The following is an 18712-nucleotide window of genomic DNA, read 5'->3' on the forward strand; positions in this document are numbered from 1 at the left end:
GTGAACTACTCCAGATCCTCCCCGCTCAAACTTCGGCAGAAGAGCCACATTAATAAAGCTTCATCCCTTCCATAGGGTTGCCCACTTTGCCGAAGGTGTAAAACTTCAAGATCTTGAACCCTTTTGGAAGGTCCAGACTCGGATGAATGCACAAATCTTCATAGTTAAGTGTGGCGGTATCAGAGACGCATTGAAGCTCTTTCATAACCTTCTTGATCTCTTCTTTTATGTCCACCTTTGCCTATTCCTTTGATCTCCACTCCCATTCCTGTTCCTCATAATGGTCCAGATCAGAACCGTACACATCTTGCTCGACAGGGACGGGAATTTGGAAAGTGGTTCTTTTATGTAAGGGTGGAGCTACAGAGGGACTCTGGGCATTTTGAGCGGTTTGATAATTCTGTGGGTAGGTCTGAGGATTGGTATTCTGATTTAAGTGGTGGTAGGGTGTTTGTGGATTGAAAGTATTTTGGTGTTGATTTTGGTTTTGATTTTGCGGTGGTGGAGCGGTTTGATGGTGGATATTTTGAGGAATGGGTGGCATTTGGGGGTGGTTGTTTTGAAGAGGAGGTGGAGTTTGGTAGAATGCGGAAGCATATTGGGGATTATAGGTAATCTGATCTATAACCGAAGGATTCTGAGCAGGTGTAGATGGTTGGTTCTGGGTTGGATCCATATTTGAAAAAGGGAAGTAGATTGTAGGTCTCCCATCAGCAGCATTAGCAGCAAATCCTGGTGGAGGCAGATCATGTCTCATTTGCATTTCTACCCTCATCTCTGCAATATGTTGCATCAACTGCATAATCAACTCATTCTGGTCCGCTATGGTGGGTTGAGCCACCACAACATCAATAAGACTTACTTCTTCATTACTATCCCCCATAACTGAATTTCCTTTGTCTCAGCTTTATCTAGGGAAGGAATCTGCGGGACCTTTTGATCTGGTGAAATAGGGATGATCTGCCAGCTTTTGATCAACACAGATCCGTTTCAAAGTACCTGAGAAGGAAAAAAACCCAAAGGCAGATTTGTCAGTGCAGATTCAGTATACAAAATGAATATTATCACACAGAGAGCAGATAAACACAAATGTTGCTTTGTTTGAGGATATCTTCAACTCACGAGTAAGGATGGAAACACATTTTTTAATAAGCAGGAGTTTGTTTGTTTTAGTTTTGACACTTGTCTCAGAAAGGCTAAATCACGTTGAGCTACGGTCTTCTTGCAGCTGCTCTTTGACGTCCGTTGATTTGGCCTTCGTATATTCTCATAACATGAAAAAGGAGAATGAAAATTTTTAAAGATAGGGACCGGTCCTGGGAAGGCTGCCTACGTATCTCATAAGGAGAGTTTAGGCCAAACGTAATTCGAGTACAAAAGAGAATATTTTCATTCGTTCATTGGGATTACAAGGAAATGGAAAAACAACAAACCTTTAAAGATAAACTAATGACTCCATCTCAGTCATCTTCTTCTAATCGTCATCTTCATCTTAGCCAAGGGAACGGTCTCAACTTGAATCTTTCCCATAGCGATGAGGGATTCGAGGTCGTGACGAAAGTCAAGACACTTTTCAATGTTGTGGTCTGTGGTGTGATAATTATAGGGACAACTCTTTCAGATTTTGTGCTGAAGAGAATATTGCGTGTCCACATTCTTGTAGTAATGGGTAAAGACGCCATTCTGAACCAAATCCAAGTAGATTTCCCTCATTGTTTTCTTGAAAGGTGTGAATGAGCAATGAAAGAATATGGTTCCCTCTGTGACCGGTATGTTGAGACGTGGTTCATCACATGCAAGGATGATGTCGTCACCCCAAGTGTTAGGAGTATATCCATACTGAATAAATAACAAACTGCATTTTTAAACCCAATACACTCCTCTATTGTATGTCCTTTCTCCCTAAGATGACATTCACATGTCTTGTGGAGATTTCCTAAATCCACTTGGGGGGGACGCTTTCTTAATGGGTCCTAGCAAGCCCATACACCGATAGTGTTCACTAACGAGAGAGAACGAGATGACCTCTATCTTCTTCCGGCCTTCGTTCGGATATGCCTTGAGAGAAATTTTGTTGTCTCCGTTTGCTAGAGTCCCTCGAAAGAAGGTGGACAGGCAAGTATCTCCTCATAACTTTCCTCCACATAATTTTTTCATTGATTTCCTTCTCGGGGCTCTCAGGAGGGAATAGTGATTCGTACAGACGCTTTTCGCGCTGCTTTTGCATCTCGATCCTCTCTTCTTCACTTGGTTCAGCTTGAATACCCTTTCTTTTGTCCATAGAGGCGATTTTGCCTTTACTGAGACAATAGAGTAGTGTTTAGGAATTGGAGATGAGAAATGTTTTCTGCCTGAGAAACTTAAGACTTAGGAAATTTTGTTCGCACATTTATAATAGTGACTTCTGTATATTTGGAAATTTCTGGAAAGGATTGAGTTTCCAATATCCTCATTCATAGCAACATAACACATAAGCAATTAGTAGCACATATATCGCGTCGTAAAACATACAGGGGACCCTTTTATGCCATGGGTAGGCCTAGTGCATTTGAATGATGTACGCGTGAATTTGAACCAAATAGACANAACCCCCCCCCCCCCCAAATAAATTTCACAAATGAATAACAATGTTCACAAAAGGGAAAATAAAAGGATAAAACACTAAAAGACAGACCCACGCAGGGGCCATGTGTATGTACGAAAGTGTAATAAAGGTAGGCCCGCGCAGGGGCTAAAATGACAAATACATATAAAAAAAACCCGCACAGGGGGAAATCCACTATGTCTCTCCAGATGGTCCTACTCCATCGCTGTTCTCCTGAGTCTTGTATAGTTGATACATATATCTCACCATTAGCAAAAATTCTTCTCCTAGCCGTCCTTTATCTTCCAAGCTTTCACGTTGCATCCTCTCAAATTTTCTGCTTGACCCAGGTATCGAGATCATCATAACCAAGTCTTAGTATTTCCACCTCTTGATTTGCCTTCTCAAGAGCCTCTTGGTTATCGAAAAATTTGACATACATTTCTTGAGCTTCCTTTTTCACCTCTCTGACCTCGTCCACCACTTTGGATTCTCGGTCCGTTACACTGCAAAAATTTTGCAGAATTGGCGAGGATATGATTTGTATGTCGTCTCTTAGGCACTCTTTTTAAACCTTGTCATATCCAGCATTGAATTGATCTAGGGCGATGGTGTTTTCATCCAATCGCTTAGCACCTTTCCAGTCTTTCACCATCTCTGAAGCTTCGGGTACTCTATCGTCCCTAATATCATACACATAGGCGGCATAATATGCATCTCGAGGTACAGCCTGCCTCCTTCGAAACTGTCGTATGACTCGAAAAGGGGCATAAGGACGAATTCCCCGAATACCTGTTAGAGGAAGCACAAGTTGTCTCCGACTCTTTATGACGACCTCTTTTGAGATGAAGCGACCTAGCATCCATTGAAGATCGTCTTCTCTTATTTATGAGAAAATATGAGCCCATATTCCTCTAGTTCTCTGATTGTCCATATTCGCCCAATATAGCATATCATTTAAATCTCTGAGGGTGTTCTTGTGATCGAGGGTGTGTAACTTCCGAGTCCCACCTCCCTTTTTCCAGATAGCTTAAAATCCACCACTGAAGAAGTAGATTTCAACCTTGGGAATAGCAGTGTCCCTCTCTATATTTTCCCAGGGCTCGGTACATATCAGACAAGATAACCGGAGCGATGGAGTAGTACCTCACTTGTCCTTGATTCATGTCCCTTGAATAGAGTGCCTGAAAGCATTAAAACTCGAGTGTTGATGCTCAAACTCGAGCCATGTGGGAAGACCATTGTTCCCAACAATGATATGGTAAATGCTAGCAGCCGAATTTCGTCCCATTCCCCATAGGAAACCCTGAACTCTTGATTGTAATTAGTGAAGTGACTTGCGTGCCCAAATCTGACATAAAGGTCACTGAAGAGTATGTGGGAATCTAGACACCAGTAGATAAATTTTTTCCCTAATCTGAGCTAGTTTGCAATATCTTCCACGGAAGGCCTGTTAGGGATGAAAATGTCTTCTTGCTTTCTCGCCTTTCTCTCTATCCCAGTACCTACTGTGTCTATGCAGTCTTTGATCTCCTCCACAGTCGGGGTAATTTCCGCGGTTTCAAATTGAAATACAATTCTTTGGTTATCCCAAAAGTCGGTGAGCACCTCAATCAGTTCCGGCCAGCCTTTCATGTTGATCAACTCCGTCAATGCACCCACATATTTGTTAAGGGTCCTCCTATGATCGCTGTCGAGATCATTAAATCACATTGTGAGGTTGGGTGGAGCTGCTATGACCATGTCAAACTTTGGGAAACGATCCATATCTACAAAATGAAAACTAGTTTGGTTTACCCATCCCCAAATTGGTCTTCACACGTACATCATTCAAATGTCACATAAAATGATGTGTCGTGAGGTCGAAGACCTTGGACATAATTTTGGCGGTTTTCTACTAAATGGACATAATACGCCTTGGGTATTAAGACGTCTTAGGCTAATTCTTAATTTTTGTTTTGGTTTCGCTCTAGCTTAGGCTTTCTAGGATAGTTTTTAGGTTGACAGTTACCTGAGTCGGACAAACATCAGGGTGAAGCTACCAAACAACGTCGGATGACCGCATTCCAACTATTTGTTTGATACTTCCAAATGAATTTCTGTGTATTTCTGAAGAAATTCGTGGAAATCCACGCAACTTTCGTTTTCCTAATACATCTATTTGCCGTTTGGCGGAAATATGCCATGAAATGCAACAATTGCAAAACAAGTAAGCAATTATTACAAATATCCAAATAAAGTTAATTTTAAGGTTAGAATCCTCCTACTCCCCAGCGGAGTCGCCATTTCTGTTTTAATTTAAGAAAAACGAAAAGTATTTGTTTTAAGAATTTTCGACCTCTTGAGAGTCGCCACTTAATTTTTAAGAACAATCAAGAAAACTTGTTTTCAAAAGACTTAACAGAAAAATTATTTGAAAATATTTAGAGGATTCGGGGATTCCTACTAACGTCTTATGAAGGTTTTGAAAGCACCTAAGACGTTCTGATTAATACGGCTTTTCGGCAACTAACTTAATTTGGCTAAAATTAAAATTGCGATAAAAATATTTTTAGAGTTGTTTGAAAATTAATGTCTAACTTTTACCTAAGTGAAACAGCTAACTTGAAGAAATTATTTTGAAAACTACTTAAACTTGATTTACTTTTAAGATTGTTAAAACGAGATAGCATTTGCGGGGTATTTCTTAAGTTAAAACAAACTAACAAATGCAAGCAAATACACAAGAAATAAGAGAGAGGGGAAAGAGATTTGGGTCCAAATCCGAGTTCTGTTCGCCTTGACCGGTATTTGAACCCACCTGTTTTGGGTTTTTGACCCATTTCCTTTTTGGGTTTCGACCCACTTTGTACCTGTCCTAAACTAAATAAATAAATACAATAAAATAAAAGACGACAAGGGCTTAGGCCCAAAACAACAGAATACAAAATTTCAAAAAAAAAATAAACTTGGGTCTTCGTGGCCCAATCTCTTTACTTCTTCCACTTCGACTTCAGTGAACTTCGAGATCTATTCGTCTGTTCTTATGGCCAACCAACTCGAGATGAAGAATTGAGCCTTTACGGCTCTTTTGAAATACGGAACAATAAGTTCATGATGAACTCGGACCAAGTTCATATGCGACAAAGAATAAAATAAAATTTAATAGGCAATAAATAAAATCTTCGAAAACATCGATACACGAAAATTGACCGATCACCAAATGATAAAATGCATTGGAACATAATTTACAAATAAAATGGATCTGGCATAAACTTGAGTTTAACAAATTCAAATAGATAAAAAGAAAAACTAGCAATAGACCATAATTATCGGATATTCACACCATTAAACTTTATTATAACAAATAGATAAATGTATGAAATGAGCAACTTGAAAGAATGCGTAAAACCATAACAGATCTTCAAGCTATAAGTCAAAATATGAGGTGAATAGCAAGTTCATAAAGTTATATATAATGACAACAAGAAGGTCATGTTTTACCTTTAATTTCCACTTTTAAATCTACAGGAAAGATGCAATAGAAAAAAAATTACATGGTCAAAGCACCATGTTATCTTTTAAGAAACTAAAACTAACAAGTCATCAAAAATTACACTAGGAATCAACTTTAAATATGTTTTTCAAACTAAAAAAAAGATGATAAATACTCCAACTAGCACAGGTATTTTACAGAAAATAAAGAAGAGCCAAGTAACTTTTTTTTTTAAAAAATCCAATAGAAACTCTCATGTTTGAGCAACATCTAATACTTCTAGGACAACAACAAACAATGCTTAAAAGATGGTAATCACACTACGAATCATCAAATTTAAACTAATTGCAGGGTAACATAATGAACAGAACACTTATACACTTAAAGACATGGATGGTATGCTTGCACTAACAAGAATACAATAAAATAAAATAAAACACATTGTGTAGTAAATGGGGATAATCTTTAACAAAGAACCAACACATTGATTAATTTTGAGGTTCTGCCTCATACACTTGTTTCTTGAAGATTGACAAATACTAAATCACATACTTAAACTAAAGAATAAAAAGGAAAAGAAAGATCAAGGCAAGAAAATAACAGGCTGAGAACAATCAAATGAACAATTTTTAAAAAAAATTGACAATAGACCCATGTTCAAACCGACTATATTGCATCCAACAAAATAACACAACTACATTAGTTTAAGTTCAAAAACACAAACAAAAAACTAAAGCAGAATACTAAATGCTTAAATAAAACCTTAAGATGAAACTCCGCACTTTATCGAGGATATATACACCACTCACAAATCAGATTTGTGATATTCGATCATGAAAATAAAAGTAAGCAGTGATAGACGACACAATTTGAATAAATAACAAGGAGATACACTAAGAAAGCAAAGTAGAATCATCAGCTAAGGTAACGAATACAACAAAGATGCTAAAAGGCATACTCTAGAGAGTTTTAGCTATACTAGAGTAAAACAGTAGTCGAGATTTCAGCAAGAACAGAGAATTCAATCAAACAATCAACCATTATACATGAAAAGTTATAACTTAGGAACATATAAATAGAGAGCTTAAAACGCCTAGAGCAAACAACAAAATCGAGGAAAGAAATTACCTCTTTTCAGGCAGCGAATTGAGACGAGAGAGAGTTTGGATACGACTTCTACCACCAACAGAGAGTTTCGAGAGCATAAGTTAAATGTTCGAATCAACTTCAAATACAAAACCCCTTCAAGAATTTCAAACTAAATGAGTATTCAATCTTTCTTAAATGTAGACCTCAATTTTCTTTTCTTTCTCCTTGTACTTTCAATATTTTCTCTAATTTCTGCCTAAAAAATTTCGAACTCAAAATTTCAACTCCCCCCGAAAAAATCTCCTTTTAGAAAAATCCCTTTAACCCTATATGTGCTAAAAAAAATAGGCTTTTTAAGAGGGGGGAAGGGATGGGTCGAGGGTTAAAAGGAATCCAAGTCCCCTTTAAAAATTCGAAAAACCCCAAGGACAAAGGGGTCAACTGGGTTTCTCATATGAGATTCAACCAAAATCCCGCAATATCTGGAAAAGGAAAAGAGTGTTGGATGATTCAGATCAAAGCTACCGTCCTACTCGCGCTATGTGTCTCAATCTCAGAGCGGCAAGGACGAAAAATGGCAGGCACAGAGGCCTGTTGCGAGGAAGACAAAGGAGAAAGGAGACGTTGGGGTTCCTTACGTCTATCGCTGTCGCGCTTCGTGAACTCGCACTGTGTGAAGCGCAGCGGAGTGCGTAGGGGTCCGGGGGTGGCCTTCACGCGTGCTACCATTAGTTGTCGTTTGTCCGAAAATGTAGACGTTGGAACGTCGTTTGCTGGGAAGTGTTGGGTTTTTTATGTGAGTAAAAAGAAGGTGGGTCGAGTTAAAAAGGTGTGGGCTGATTGATGGGCTAAAATTAGTTGGGTTGTTGCAAAATCGTTTTGGGTCGATTTGGGAAATAAATGTTTGACATTGGGATGAAAATATATAAAAAAGAAAAGAGGGCCCAATTTATTTTAAGTTGTTTCAAAATTCTGGATTTTGAGTTAATGGCTTGGCCAAAAATGAAATTTAAAATTCGACCAAGTGGAGTTAATTAGAAAATTTTATATCGATTAATCAACGAGCTTCATAATCAACGAGATAAGCTAAATAATCTGAATCATAACTAAAGACTCAAAACTATGCGTTACTAATTTAAGTGAAATTTAATTTATTAAAGTAAGTAAAACCAAAATCCTTTTGAGATGATTTTCGAAGATTTATAAAAAACTAATTATATACATAAAATTATAAGCATATATGTTACTTAAACAAGATAAAGTAGTAAATTTAACTATACTAAGGATCTGAACTACATGTCATTAAAACTAACTTGATAAAGCGCTAAATAAAACTAAAAACTTTTTGCGACGTTTTTTGAATATTTCATAAAATAAACTAATTGTAAAAAATATATAAAAATATTCATCACTTCCAAAACTATAAAATTCGATGAATATTACTTGAAAATCATTTGAATCTTATAAAGTCAACTATTTTAACTCGTTAGAAAATTAAGAAACTCGAAAATTATTGTTATCGGAAAGGGTCAAAATTTGGGTGTCAACAGTGTGAAGAATGCAACCTTGTGCTAAATTGGGAAAAATGTCACTTCATGGTGAAAGAGGGTATTGTATTAGGCCATCGAATCTCAGAGAAGGGTATAGAGGTTGATTAAGCTAAAGCCGAGGTGATAGAGAGACTTCCTCCACCTATCTCTGTAAAAGGTGTGAGGAGTTTCCTTGGGCATGCGGGTTTCTGCCGGAGGTTCATCAAGGATTTTTCAAAAATTGCACATCCTTTGTGCAAGTTAGTTGAGAAAGAATGTAAATTTTATTTTGATGAATCCTGTCTGAAAGCATTTGGAGAGTTAAAGAGAAGTTGGTGTCTGCGCCCATTATTATTTCTCCAGATTGGAGCAAACCATTCGAGGTTATGTGTGATGCTAAGGGGGGTGCTCTTGGTGTAGTATTGGGACAAAGAAGGGATAAAATCCTTCACCCCATTTATTATGCCAGTAAGGCCCTTAATAAAACTCAGAAGAATTATAATGTGACTAAACAAGAGCTACTTGCGGTGGTATTTGCCTTCGAAAAATTCCGCTCCTATTTGCTTGGCACGAAAGTTATAGTGCATACTGATCATTTTGCCTTGAGATATTAGATGGCAAAGAAGGATGCGAAACTGAGGTTGATTAGATGGGTATTAGTGTTGCAAGAGTTCGACTTTGAAGTGATAGACAGAAAAGGAACCAAAAATCAAGTTGTTGATCACTTCTCCAGATTAGAGGATGAAGCTATGCGAGAATTAGGTGAAAGGGCTGAAATTGATGATACTTTCCCTAATCATCATGTATTGGCCGCGTCTCAAGATTTGATTCCATGGTTAGCCCATTTTGCAAATTACTTGGCTAGTGATATCGTCCCATCGGACTTGTCCTTTAATCAAAGGAAAAAGTTCATGAATAATGTGAAAAGGTTCTTTTGGATGATTCATATTTATGTAGGAGTTGTGCCTGATTATTCGCCGGTGTGTGCCGGAAGTTGAGATGTTGAGTGTTTCGGAGGCATGTCACTCCTCGCCTGTTGGTGGGCATCATAGTGGTATCCGGACTGCCCATAAAATTTTGCAATGTGGCTACTATTGGCCAACTATCCACCAAGATGCTCATGAGTTCGCCAATGCATGTGATAGTTGTCAAAGAGATAGAGGTATTTCTAGAAGGCAAGATCTCCCTTTAAATCTCATTCTAGTAATTGAGTTGTTTGATGTGTGGGGCATTGACTTTATGGGCCCTTTTGTGGGTTCTCATGGGATGAAGTATATTCTTATGGCGGTTGATTATATGTTAAAATGGGTGGAGGCCATAGCACTTGCAAATAATGAAGGAAAGAGTGTCACCGCGTTCTTGCAAAAGAATATATTTTCCAGATTTGGCATCCCAAGGGTCGTTATTGGTGATGAGTGATCCCACTTTTGCAACAAGTTGTTCAAAGGGTTATTGGAGAAATATAGGGTTCTCCACAATGTGGCCACTCCTCAACATCCTCAGACTAGTGGGCAAGTTGAGGTGTCAAACAGAGAAATTAAGCAGATTCTGGCGAAAATGGTGAATGCGAGTAGAACGGGTTGGTCAAGGAGGCTTGATGATGCTCTTTGGGTCTACCGGACAGCATACAAGACTCCCATAGGCATGTATCCATACCAACTTGTATATGGGAAGGCTTGTCACTTGCCGGTTGAGTTAGAGCATAAGGTCATGTGGGCAATGATGAAAATGAAGATGGATTGGAATGAAGCAGCGGAGCAGAGCTTGAATGGGTTAAATGAGATTGATGAGTTTATCTTGAAGGCATATGAAAGTTCATACCTCTACAAAGAGAAGATGAAGAAGTACCATGACCAAAAGATTGAGAAGCGCGACTTTGTGGTTGGGAATTTGGTGCTTTTGTTCAACTCTAGGTTGCGCTTGTTTTCAGGAAAACTCAAGTCTAAATGGACTGGCCCATTCTTGATCACTCAAGTATTTCCTTATGGTGTGGTTGAGTTGGAGAACAAGGAGGTTGTAAGGTTCAAGGTGAACGGACAAAAAATCAAAATCTACCTAAGGCATGCGGAAAATATGTGAATGAAGTGGTTGAGACATACCATCTTGAAGAAGTCTGAGTAATCAAGAGTCGTGCGTTGTGTCGTGACATTAAATCAACCGCTGATTGGGAGGCAACCCAATATGTATCCTCTAGCCAACAATAGGTTTTTCTTGATTTTCTAGGAGTAGTGCATTATTTTGGTTTTTTACTTAACATCATGTATGCATTTTATTTAACTTTCTTTTAGAAGTGTTTGCTAGAGAGTATACTAGGGTTCGTGTCTAAAATGTGTCCAGAAAACACAAAAAGATTAGCTTATTGGGTGTTCAATGTGCAGAAACCAAATCACCAGAAATCTACAGAAATTTGGTCTGGTGCACTGATCCACGGACCAACCAACGGACCATCGTCCCATCAATGGACCGTCGATGGCATCCGTGGATCCCAGATGAGATTTCTAATTTTTCCTAAGTTAGGGCACAGTCGACGAAACAGTCGACGGGGAATCGTTAGTTCCCCCAACCCAATTACCCGACCTGACCCGACCAGCTTTATATTGAATTTTTAAACTTTTATGTTATCCCACCCTTTCAAATTCCCTTCCAAACCGTTTCCCTCCCCATTTTCCTTCAACTCTTCCACTCACTCACCCATTTACTCCCCCTTAAACACTCTGATTTCCCTCTTCCCCAAATCCCCATCAATCCCAAAAGATTTTCTCTACCAAACTCCCATCTACTTCTGTCTTCCTTTCGGTCGGTGTTCAAAGTTTTGCTCGGTGTGGTTTCATATACAAATTCATCTCCCCATTCACTCCACTACAGTACACAGGTATGTCATTCTGCTCTGCTCAATGAATTCTCATTCATTTACATGCTAAATTGATGTAATATGTATGTGGGTCTTGACTTTGGGACAAAATTATATCCTTGAATTGTTGAAACTGAGTTCCTAGTCCCTTAGAATAATGGAAAATGAATGGGTTGGAGGTTTATTGTCGAAATGTACTGTGTTTTGAGTGTTGTTTTTTCCAACTTAGGGTTTGAAGGTCCTTTAGAATCTTGGTTTGAAATTGCAATAATGCATGCCCTCGGAATGACAAAATGGTTTTTTAAATATTAGATGAACTTAATGTATCTTAGTTTTCTTGAACATTGTTCTTTGGGGTACCAACCATGGCATACAAAAAATCAGTCTGACCAACAGTACGAGACCCCATCTACGGACCATCGATGGGGTCCATCGATAGCCACTCCCCATATTTGCCTAACTCTGGAACAACGGATGTGGTTTACGGTCTGTCAGTTGATCGACGGACCATCCTTCATGTCCGTCGTCTTTAACAGAACACTGTTTGCTAAGGGTTCCTAGATTTTAGTCTAAGTGTCTCCCCACGGGGGTGGTCGACGGTCTGTGACGACGAACCGTTCTACAGGTCTGTCGTCTCGAATAGAACCTTTAATCCTATAATTTTCAAAATATTCGCTAAGTGTTCAACGACGAACCCCACCAACAAACCGTCATTCCATCGAACAGACTGTCTGTAGTGCCCGTCGGTCAGTTCTGCAGTTCTGAACTACACTGTGTTTTGTGTTTTCAATTTTGGTTTTGCTTCTCTTGGGTGTGTCAGATGTTTCCACGGAAGCTAATAACTATCTTTTACAGGTACCAATGGCCCCTAAGCCAGACTTAGTCTACTCCAGAGGACATTCCAAGTCTGTTGCCCCATCATGCCGAATGGTGTTAGGCTCATACGATGATCAGGACCCAGAATACGTTCCACCAGGCACGCGTACACCTACACGTGCTGCTATGACCACCCGGGGAACGCCCAATAAGATTGCTTCCGGCGTAGTCACTGCCTCCCCGTCTGATGAGGAGCGCATACTGACAGACATACGTCTGGGTGTGCTACAGATTCTGAGGAAGCGTCTGGCTCCGAGGAGGCTCCCGGTTCTGAGGGAGCATCTGGATTTGAGGAAGCTTCCAGGTCTGAGGAAACATCATCTTCACATGGTGCCACTGCTCCTCCTGCACCGGTCCACTCTGCCTCGTCTGATGAGGCTGACAGTTTGGATTCTACTCCAGCACCCCTGACCGATGTCCCTGCACCCATTGTATATCAGCCAAACTGGTGGTGCGTCGAGGGCCGATACTAGGTATACCGGGATGTGAAGCTGCTCAATGATAAGGGGGTCATGACTCGGACTTTGATAGTCGAGTGGCGAGTTCTTCAGGGAGTCTTCACACTGTCCCTGATGTACATGCTCTCTTTACCCGCCATCGGCGAGAGTGGATGGCCAGGAGCGTTGGATTCTACAGTGAGGACGTGGTGCAAGAATTCTACGCATCTTATGTAGCGACTATCCAGTATTTCCTTGATAGGCGGTCTAATCCCGCTAAACAGGCACCACTTGATCATCTTCTAGTTCGTGGCCGCAGAGTAGACATCTTCTTACCTACTATTCACCGGTTCTTATACGGCACTGACACAGATGCTACTAAAGAGCTCCTTACCCCCGAGTTTGACTATCGGTGGAAGCTAATTAAGGAGGGTCATTTTCAGCATAATCTGGGGCTGAGAGGGACCACCAAGAGGTGGATAGCCCAGCACACTTCTATGGATGGCGAGGGTGCAGATTGGGTGCTGGATCCTAGAGGGGTCATCAAGAAGGCCAACCTTACATTCACGGACAAATTTATCTGGTTATTGGTCCGTCACTGCCTATCCCCCACTGCTACTGACAACATTGTCACATGGGATAGGGCAGTATCGGTAGTTTCTTTGGTTGTTGGGTTCGACGTGGACATTCCGAGAATGTTACTGGAAGCCATTCATGAGAGGGACTTTAAAGCCACCACCACGTACCCTTTCCCCTGCTTGATTTTCGAGTTGTGTAGGCCTGCTGTAGTGCCCATATGGCATATTGACGTTCTCAGGACTCCTACTGGGACGGTTGATATAGGTCTCATCCGAGATGAGGCAAATGAGGCGGCACCCCATAGAGGGCCCAGAGTAGAGGTGCACCCTCTAGGTGAGAACTTGGCGGACACGGTAGAGCAAGCCCAAGGGGATAATCAGAGTATATCAGAGCCAACCGGCACCACCCCGGTTGAGTCTATCCTGGATACTAGCACAGCCCCGAGTTCCTCCCACTCTACTACATCTGCAGCACTAGTCCCGATTGCTAGGATCCAGAAGTTAGAGGCCTAGATGGCCACACTTCTGAACCATATCCAGCCTTGGATGCAGAAGTCCATTGCTGAGGCGGAGGAGAGGATTGGGAAGAAGATTGCCCAACAGACTGAGCGGCAGATTCTGGCAGTCCATCAGCGCCTTGACGCTTTTGAGTTGAGAATTCTTGCCCGGCCAGTCCCGACTATTGACTTGATGACTCTCCAGGCTGCTTGGAGAGTCTGAGGGCTGACATGAATTCCATCCTGGATGCGCAGGTACCTGAGTCTGAGGCCATAGTTACAGAGCCTGCTGAGGATACGGTGCTTGTTGCACTGTTCAAAACCACTACTACACCACCACCGCCACCACGTGAGCAAACCAAGAAGCATCGGTCCAGAGAGGGTGATGAGGCTCGTGCTAGGAAGAGAGAGCGTACTGAGTTGGAGGCTGTAAAGAGAGCCTCGCTGATGGATGAGGAGGCCCGGCAGATGAGGGCTCATGAGTTGGCTGCTGGGGCTTCTAGCTCCAGGATTGTTGATGTTGAGAGAAACACTACTGAGGGTGCTGCTATTGCTGCGGACACTACTGATGGTGTCCCTACGTTTGAGGGAGCGGGTTCCAAGAAACCGGACCGCCAGCTTGTTAATCGTCGGCGCTATGTGCCTTAGGTTTGCTTTACCTACCACCTTGTTTTATATTTCTTATGCATTGAGGAAAATTGCTTGCTTTTTTGTTGAGGGTGGGGTAAATGGAAAGTGAGTGCTAGGTTGAAGTCTGAGTAGCTCAACTCATGATCCTCTCTTGGGGTTTCCTTGCCTGTGTTCTTTTCCCCCAACAGACTGATTATTCTATTGTTGAACCGACATGTTATTACCTTGTAAAAAGTATGTGTGAAATCTGAAGCATGATGGCTAAAATACAATGATATCCCGTCCAAAATAAATGTTTGCATGATTACGCATAGTGAATATTGAATGTGTTGACTCTAAGCATGGCATAGAGATACACCATTGCATGAACCTCATCTAACGCTCGAACTAGGTGTCCGATAATCTGGTAGGGTGATGAGGTGTTAAGTGAGTGTGAGAAAAGTTGAATAGTCCACCGTTTGTACCTAGCTAAAACTTGCCTGGTTAGTCCTGCAAAAAGTAATCTGTGTTAGACAATCAGGTAAGGATCATAGGCCCTTGTTCAACATAGACAATCTTTAGCCTAAATGAAATAAAACCTAATGAAATTAATCCTTTTTAATCCAAATAATTTGAGCTTACAATGGACCTTTCTTTTATACCCCAACTCATCTTTTATGGGTACAATGTATTGGCCCTGGTCCTCCTTGGACATGTGCACCTCAGCTTATGCCAAAAGCATAAGTTGAGGGTGGATAATGAAGAAACAAAGCTCGTCCTGGACCTCACCCAACCTTGGATATTGTGTACTTTGACTCATGGCAAATCCATGAGTTGAGGGTGGCTATTATGAGGAATGTCATGGAAAACGGAGTTGAAAGAATTATTGAAAGAACAAAATAAAAGTGGATCAATCAAAGCTGAATACAAGTGAAAAAATTGAAAAAGAAAGAAGGGTTATTTGCACAAAAGGAAAAAGAAAGGAGAAAAGCAAGGCAAAAGATATAGAAAGATGAAGAGTAGGGCATAATAAACGATGAAAACGTAAGACGCTTAGCAGTTATGTCAAGGAGGACAACAAGTCACTAAAATGCATCCAAATGTACCCTACCTGACCCTGAGCCTACGTTATAAGCCAAGAAAGTCCTATCGTGATCCTGAGAGTCTAATACGGTGAACCTAAAACAGTGAAATAAGGGCAAGCCTATGGTGACAAGTATCAACTAGGTGTGAATTGGTTCTGAGAGAGAGTGTTGAAAAGTATTCCTTATACTCAAATTGAAATCACAGTATGAAAAAAGAGGATGTTGTTTTTAAAGTGAGGACACTAGTTGCAATATTCGAAAGTTGGTACCTTGATGAGAGATAAAAGAGGAGAGGTGTCGGTGCGTAGTATGTCTGTGTCATGATCTGATCCAGATAAATGAGCCTAAGAGTGATATCATGCATAAAAACAATGAAAATAATCGGAATTGATAGCTAGATTATTGTGAAAGCTTAAAAGAAGATATTATTGTACAAAGGTGTTCTAGTGAGTCATAGTACGTCGCTTGAGGACAAACAACGAATTTAAGTTGAGGGTGTTGATGTACCGTGGTTTTAAGGTACTTCCAATGCTTTTTCCTTTAGTTTGGTGTGTGTCTAAGGCCTTTTTGTAGTAGTTTTAATGTGTTTTTCTCTATGTTTGCATGAAAACTGTCCAGAATGAAAACGCTGAAAATTATGCTGAAATCTACAAAAGTGATAACCTACGGAGCCATCGTCGGTCCGTCGACCCTGTAACGGTCCATAGGTGATGATCATTGACTGAAGGTCCAAGCAGCTAAAATCAAATCGGGGAAATCTGACCAAGTGTGGGGCTACGCAAGGAGCGACGATCTGTCGATCCATTGACTGAACGTCATGGCTAACCGTTGGTGGTAACAGAAAGTAGTCCCAGTACCCGGCTTGAAGAAACCACTAAGTATGGAGGAACGGAGTCCATCGACGGACCGTAGGTCCACTGACGGACCGTGTTGTTGGTCCGTCGATGGTAACAGAAAGTGATGAAAAGTGGAAGCTGAAAAAGATTTGAAGTATGGATCGACGAAAGTTGTCGAAGGTCCATCGTTCCATCGATGGTCCGTCATTCCATCGACGGACCGTCAGTAGGTTTCGTCGACGGCAGACGCGTTTTGGACAGATTTTTTTTCCTTAAATAGAACTCTTTTTTATTTTAGGACTTTATTATTATAAATAGGACTAAAAACCTCGTTTTGGGGGTTAGACTCTTTACTATTTTTTTTCTGATTTGTGTTATTGAAAGTTAAACTTTGGTTTTTGGGAAACACTTTAATTTTTTGGGATCGTTTCTTTCAATATTTTAGTGAATTGAAGTGATATTTCTAGGTTTTTTCAAACTTGTTAAAGTAAGCACATGATTTCTTGTTTAACAATTATGAATTGTGTAATTCTTAGCATGGGTAACTAAATCCACAAGTTGTGGGAACCATGGGTAATTAACAATTATGAATTGTGTAATTCTTAGAATAGGGTCTTGCATGTATTGATAATTCTTTCGCTTAGAAGTCTTTTTAACGAGTGCACATGTTAGAACCTGCCTTATTTCTACTTGCCGGACCAAGGAGGTAGTTGATAGGAAAAGAATTATGAACATAGATTTAGTATACACTATCTAATACGCTAGTTTCAATTGGTGTAAAGTGGTAACTTTGCCATACATTGAATATGATGTTTAATATGAGGTGAAGGTAAGGTTTAGTAAAGTAGACACACGTAGTCGGACCAAGGTACAGAGTGAAATTATCTAGTTGCCGAACCAAGGAATTAGGGATACATAACTTATCACTTTGCTTGCAAGATACTAGGAAAGGATTGTTTTAGCTAGGATTACCGCGTTATGAACCTTGGGGAACACTTACACCCTAGTTTCTCTTATCACTTGATAAACACTAAAGTTATAAACTTGTTATTTGTCTTACTTAGAAATAATTAAACATTTTTGTTACACCCCCCCCCCTCCCCCATTCAATTAATTGTTTTCAGAAAGGACTTAACTAAATAGACGTAATCGTAGATTAAAGTTAAGTCTAAACCATTTTCCTCGTGGCATCGACCCCAACCTAACAATTGGGTTCTTTACTTGATACGACCGCTTATAGTTCTTTAGGGAAGTATAATTTGAGCGTATCAGCAGACTTGAAGTGTTGGCCTAATTTGGAGCGTACAATAAAGTTGAAATATTTCTGAAACTATGACGAAGAATTTTCTTGTGATTGTGAGGGTATAACTGCTATTCTTTGTATTATCTCGACATTGTATGTGGACAAAGACGAGAGGGTTGCTAGCCAAGGTAGATGAACAGTTCTAAACTGAATGTACTTTCTTATAGGTCTTGAGATTAGAATCATAATCATATAAATATCAAGGCTAACATGCAGGCAAATGTTTTGCTAGGAAAATCAAGTTTTTACTACCAAACCACGTTGAAAATCATGATCAAGGCAGCCCAGATTCGGGCTGGAGTTGGCCAAAGTGTGTTAACTGTCCAACTGCTACTTACATAACCAAAACAAACTACTATTAGTTTCTTGAAGACACATAAGTATTCCTCGTATTTCCCCATGTATGCATTGGATAGAAAATAAATTATGTCATAACAGGGATTTTTGACATAACGTTTGATGACCTTGAGACAGATAAGAATTCTAACCTCATATCCACTCGTTGTATTAAAAACAAGAACATTGCTCGTATGACTCCGATCTTAGGAGCGTAAAACAAAGTTGGAATATTTGTGAAGAAATTTCTTGTGATTTTTTATGGTACAACTACTAGTTTGTGTCTCAGCATTGGTCGGTCGAGGTAGATAAAAAAATTTGTGGAGCGGCACTTTCCCTCTTTATGAGGTAATGATTTGTAAAGTATTTTCCAGAGTTTTTTTGTTTGGTTTTATTTTAAAGAAAGAAAAGGACATGGATTGGAATCGGCCCCAGTGTTTGACTAAGAAAATTGAAAAAACTCTTGTATGAAGCTCGCGTCAGCACAAGCCCAATATAAATTACTGTTTCTATTTTATTTTATGTGATTCAAATTAAATTTTGAGAATCAATTAAACTTATGTTTGATTGTAAGTTTATATTATTTTAAAATGATAGTATTGCGATTTTGTAGAATTTTAATGTAAT

The 18712-nt window shown here is 40.0% G+C and overlaps 1 pseudogene; it reads right to left on the reverse strand.

Annotated features, from left to right (window-relative positions):
* Window positions 1-1464: 1464 nt before the first annotated feature.
* LOC107031000 lies at window positions 1465-2281 on the reverse strand (annotated as a pseudogene).
* Window positions 2282-18712: the final 16431 nt, after the last annotated feature.

Source organism: Solanum pennellii, chromosome 9 (genome assembly GCF_001406875.1).
Source record: "Solanum pennellii chromosome 9, SPENNV200".
In the NCBI taxonomy this organism is placed as follows: Eukaryota; Viridiplantae; Streptophyta; class Magnoliopsida; order Solanales; family Solanaceae; genus Solanum; species Solanum pennellii.